The sequence below is a fragment of the Periophthalmus magnuspinnatus genome, chromosome 5 (assembly GCF_009829125.3).
Source record: "Periophthalmus magnuspinnatus isolate fPerMag1 chromosome 5, fPerMag1.2.pri, whole genome shotgun sequence".
NCBI lineage: Eukaryota > Metazoa > Chordata > Actinopteri > Gobiiformes > Gobiidae > Periophthalmus > Periophthalmus magnuspinnatus.
The window spans coordinates 33,846,473-33,851,485 of record NC_047130.1 but is presented as its reverse complement, the minus strand read 5'-3'; positions in this window follow the sequence as shown (position 1 = coordinate 33,851,485).

Genomic DNA, 5,013 nt, shown 5'->3' with positions numbered 1-5,013 from the left:
TTCAAACTACACTTTCATATATTGAACCTGGTTGTTTATTTTGTTTATTTATAATATTTTTGGGTGGTGTTGGGCTCATAGTCTGGAGTTTGGCCTGGAGTACATAAATTGAATTTCTCTAATATCCTTCAAATATCTTCCATTTTATGGTATACTATGATATTTTATGGCACTCACTACCGGCTCAGTCCTTGTTCTTAGTCCTTGTTAGCATGCGACGTCAGAGGTATAATACTCCCTACAATGGAAGCATAGCCAGAGTGGACTGTACTAGACTGGAATATACAACTCTACACATACTGGCATGTCAAAGCATGATCTCATCATCATCTCTCGTTTGCTAAGCAGGGCTGGGCCTGGTTAGTACCAGTGGCAAAAAACTGCTGTGCCCTTTGGCAAGACACTTCAGCCATATTGCTTGCTGTGAAAGTGGTGTGTGCATGTGTTTTGTGTGTGTGTGTGACTGAGTGTGTGTGACTGTTGGTAGCCTCACTTCTGTCAGTCTACCTGAGGGTAGCTGTGAGAGTGGAGTGAATGAAGAATGCTCTGTAAAGTGCTTTGGTTACCTTGAAATGCGCTATCTAAATCCAATGGTTAAAAAAAAAGAAAGAATTAGAAAGAATTTTGTGCCACCTTTTCTCTCCTCCTCTTCCCTCTGTCTATCCCTCCATCTCTCTTTGTCTACCTGTTTTCTGACCCCTTACCCCTCTATTTCTCCTCTCTTCCACCTGTCCATCACCCCGTTTCTCTCTGTCTCTCTCCTCTTTCCTCTCTCTTTCTCTTGATAAGCTAAACCGCATTTTGAAGCTCACCAGATGGCACTGTCAGTCCACCTCCAATGGGAAATCTGCTCAGATTTAAGATTGAGTTTGGAGTAAATGTGTAAAACAGATTCAATAAAAATTATCAGTGCATCATAAAATATGTGGTTTATTTTTTTTGTTTTATTTGTCTGGTTTGAACTTTTATTTTTCATGTTTCAAGCTAAATGTAATTTGATTCTAAACTACAATATTGATATACAACAATTTAAAAAGGGGGGATTTTACTTCTATGGGCTATTAAAGAGGGGATATTTTACATCCATTGGGAAGTAACTGCTAACACATAAGATATTTAGATATTGGGTGAAATTACTATATTCACCAAAATCTATGTATTAGCGTGTTTTATAAGTTTCAGTTTTGTTTTGATGTGCAAAGTCTCACCTCCCTTTGGTCTCTGTGCAAAGTCACTCCGTTTACAGTGTGCTATCACAACACAATCAGCGTGCATCCTGCTAATGAAACTACTGCACATCACATCATGTTTCTCAAGTTGTAGTGTATTGTTTTGTATCATGTTTTTGTAGATTTATGGGAAATTGTCATGTGAAAGCATGGGTTATGTGGGCTTGTGGATGGAGAAAAAAAATTATATTTTGTATAATACCTCCTCTTTAAAAATAGAAACATTCACTTCTTGTGGGCGGGGATGGGTGAAAACAGACATTTTCTCCAATTGCAGAACAATACTTTCCTGAGCTCCAGAATCCACACTCCAATACTTTCTGAAGATGTGAGTGGTCATTAGTGAATCTCCCCGGGTTTAGATGGGTGTGATTGATTGGAGGATGAGCAATCAGGAACACGCATGGACCATTTGTATCAAAACAAATATGGCTGCCAATGAGGAAAAAAAATGGTGGATTTCTGCAGAATCAATGAGAGAAGCACTAAACTGTTGATTTGAGGAGAGAGAAATTTAGTTTTGTTCGAAATGATGGATGACCAGTGAGCTCCTTTGTTTCACCTGTGTCACTAGAATAAACTAATCTAACTGGACTATCATGTTTGGTTCTGGCTCTAGGACAATAGAGGCGTCAATCATTCTAAATACAACTCTGAGAAGATAATGAGGAAAAACCATTATTATTAAATATTCTAGATGTTTATTTTTCTCAGTCTCTTTTTTAACTGTTTATTGGTCATTTATTATTCAGCATTTTTACAAACAACAATATGAATGTAATGTTACATGCTTTACTTCAGCCTCTCCCTCTCCTCCCTCCATTCTTCTATGCTCACTCACTGAAGTGTTACTACTTGTATTCCAGGATCCTGAATCTCTCTATCTCCATCCATCCATCCATTTTCTTCCACTTATCCAGGGCCGGGTTGCGGGGGCTGCAGTCTAAGCAGGGACTCCCAGACTTCCCTTACCCCAGACACATCCTCCAGCTCCTCCGGTGGGACCCCAAGGCGTTCCCAGGCTAGCCGAGAGACAAAGTCCCTCCAGCGTGTCCTGGGCCTTCTCCCGGTGGGACATGCCCAGAACATCTCCCAAAGAGGAGTCCAGGAGGCATCCTGAGCAGATGCCCGAGCCACCTCAACTGGTTCCTCTCGACATGTAGGAGCAGCAGCTCCTCCCGTGTGACCGAGCTCCTCACCCTATCCCTAAGGGTCACCCTACGGAGGAAACTCATTTCAGCCGCTTGTATTTGCGATCTTGTCCTTTTGGTCATTACCCAGAGCTCATGACCATAGGTGAGGGTAGGAACGTAGATTGACCGGTAAATTGAGAGCTTTGTCTTGCGACTCAGCTCCTTCTTTACCACAACGGACCGATACAGCGATCGCATCACTGCAGACGCTGCACCAATCTGCCCGTCAATCTCACGCTCCGCCCATCAATCTCACGCTCCATCCGTCCCTCACTCGTGAACAAGACCCCAAGATACTTGAACTCCTCCACTTGAGGCAGAGACTCACCACCCACCCAGAGAGGGCAAGCCACCTTTTTCTGGTCGAGAACCATGGCCTCGGATTTGGAGGAACTGATTCTCATCCCAGCTGCTTCACACTCGGCTGCAAACCGCCCCAGTGCCTGCTGCAGGTCCTGGCTCGATGAAGCCATCAGGACAACATCATCTGCAAACAGCAGAGATGGAATCCTGTGGTTCTATCTCCATTCTGTGATATTCCTCTTGTAGTTGTAGCATTTTTCTGCAGCAGGACAGGTTTGGACAAGTTTCATTAAGCACAGAGATGTTACAGGGGACATCCTGCAGGTCATCAGGAACTGCAACTGAAAAAATCGAATTAGTACAACGGAAATTTATAGGGGCACTGTCTACCCTGCAGTTATCCAATTACAGGGCGTTTACACTGTGCCGATGAATGTTAGTAAGTTAGTAAGTATTTAAAGCCCGTTTGTGTCCAGGAAAAAAAAAAGAAGTAAAGCATGTGTTGTTGTTTTTTTTATGTTAACCCTGTAGCCTGATACAGCTCCAAATTTCTCAATAGCTTCTATTATTAGCAGGGTGAATTTTTGAGGTTCTGTAGAATATAGAACAATGTTGTCTGCATATAATGAAATCTTATTTCCCATCCTTCCAACTGTGATTCCGGGAATCTTATTGTTATATCTTATCAACTCCACGAACGGTTCAATTGCCAAGTTAAACAAAATGGGAGATAGAGGGCATCCTTGGTGCCTAGTCAGGCCAAAACAGTCTGTGAAGGTTCCATTAACAGAGATTCTAGCTTTGGGTTCACTATATATGTATCTGCTATCTTGTCCTTTTGGTCATTACCCAACCCTTATGACCGTAGGTGAGGGGAGGAACATAGACTGACCGGTAAATCGAGAGCTTTGCCTTTCGACTCAGCTCCTTTTCCACAACAGATACAGCGGCTGCACCACTGAAGATGCTGCACCGATCCAACTGTCACTGTCCCTCACTTGTAAACAAGACCCTGAGATTCTTGAACTCTTCCACTTGAGGCAGGGTCTCTCCAGCCACCTGCAGAGGGCAAGCCACCTTTTTCCAGTTGAGAACCATGGCCTTGGATTTGGAGGGGCTGATTCTCACCCCAGCCACTTCACACTCGGCTGCAAACCACCCCATTGCCTGCTGCAGGTCCTGGTTCGATGAAGCCATCAGGACAATATCATCTGCAAACAGCAAAGATGAGGTCCTAGGTGAAATTCTATCCATAAAAACAATGAACAGAACTGGCTTCTTGTGGGTTCACCACCTGAGGGTTCCATGGGGGTCGGGTGTGAGGAGGATTGGGCAGCAGTCAATCACGGATGTGGTTGACTGCTGCTGGCCCAATCCACGGACACAGCATCTGGCTGTGGTAACATGGAGCGTCACCTCGCTGGCGGAGTAGGAGCCTGAGCTTGTGCAGGAGGTTAAGAGGTACCGGCTAGATATAGTGCGGCTTGCCTACACACACAGCTTGGACTTTGGCACCCAACCCCATGAGAGTGGTTGGGCTCTCTATTTCTCTGATATTGCCAGTGGGGACAGGCAGCGAGCTGGTGTGGGTTTGCTTATAGCCCCACAGCTCAGCCGTCATGTGTTGTACTTCACCCCAGTGAACCTGCGCCTTCAGGTTGGTGACAGGTCTCCCACTGTTGTGCCGGCCTACGGGCCAAACAGACTTGGAGTCCCTGGAAGGACACCCTAGGCTGGAGGTCGATGATTGCCCTTGTTGTCGTGTCATCTGATCCCCTGCCACATGTCTTGGACATTCAAGACGGGGGCAGAGCTGTCTACCGATCACCACCTGCTTGTGAGTTGAATCCAGTGGCAGAGGAGGAAGCTGGACAGACCTGGCAGACTCAAGCGTATTGTGAGGGTCTGGTGGAAAAGTCTTGTGGAGCCCTCTGTCAGGGGAGCCTTCAACTCACATCTTCGGGAGAGCTTCTCACAGATCCCGGCTTAGGTAAGAGACGTTAAGTCTGAATGGATGATGTTCTCCACCTTCATTGTCAATGCGAATGCTTGTAGCTGTGGTCTCAAGTTCTCTGGTGATTGTTGTGGTGGCAACCCCCTGCTCAGACTGCTGCCCCTGCGACCCGGCCCCGGATAAGCAAAAGAAAATGAATGGATGGCTGGATGGGTGTTTACATGGGCACACTAGTATACTTTAAAAAACTCATCATAACAGGGCCACTTGGGCGCATTTAAATGCACTCATTGTTAACAAACCACATGACCAAATAGGACCATGCACCACCAAG